Genomic DNA, 1012 nt, shown 5'->3' with positions numbered 1-1012 from the left:
TACTTGAGAAGGAGGCCTTGCTTTTTCAGTTCAACTTCTTTAAATTCAAGTTTTACATATATGTCACTAAGTGTTGATTGTAGTTGTGACATACATAAGAGCTAGAAAATCAAAACATGATTTAAGCTATTGGAAGATATGCCACCCACTTAAAATATTTCCCCAGTGTCACATAGGATTGAGAAACCCAACTCCACATTGGACCACAAGTTATCTTTGGGGTAAATTTGGTTAGGAGTGTGCACTTAACCTTAAGATCAAAAAAGACAAGTTATATAATTTTCAAAAATTTGCCTCACAGAAATCCCTAAAGATAAGTATTGAATGCATTATAACTAGTAAATTTCATAGCCCTGGTAAACGCCATAATCAATAACCAAAATTGGGTGTTTGCTTATTCAGGAGACAGGTGGCTTTATAATAGTCACCTACTAACTATGGCCAAATTTCAACCACTCTCCAAAGGTCAGAGAGTTGAGAAAACTACTCTGGGGTCATATCAGTCTCCCAAACCCTTGCCCCACTTGTCCGACCAGACAACCTGAAAGAGCCAGACCCTGTAGCAGCTGGTGGGGGAGGGGGAGGCAGTGCCGGCCAATCAGAAGCATGGTCAGTGAATGGGAAACAATGAGCTTCTGATTAGGGTGTGGCCTGGAAAATGGCTTTTAGACAAACCGTCATTTTATGGGTCAGCTCTAATGGACATGACACTTCTCTCTTCAGAATAATATCACCCAGACTAATGTCACCCAGACCCCTTTCCTGTTGTCTGCCCTCCTGAAAGACCTAGTACCTGATCCAGGCTCTGGCTTTTCCTCAGCCTTGGAGAAAGAGGAGGTATGTGGAGTCCCAGTAGGAAGAATTGTTGCAAAGGTAAAGGTGAGGGCTGCCCTCTGGGAAGAAGACAGGTATGGGAGCTTACAGGAAAGTGGGGAATCCTTGGGTTAGGAATTCCAGATAGGTAGATGATGGATGGATAGATAGATAGATGGATGATTGATAGATACATAGA

This window comes from Suricata suricatta, chromosome 3 (genome assembly GCF_006229205.1).
Source record: "Suricata suricatta isolate VVHF042 chromosome 3, meerkat_22Aug2017_6uvM2_HiC, whole genome shotgun sequence".
In the NCBI taxonomy this organism is placed as follows: Eukaryota; Metazoa; Chordata; class Mammalia; order Carnivora; family Herpestidae; genus Suricata; species Suricata suricatta.
Note: the sequence above shows the minus strand (reverse complement) of the source record.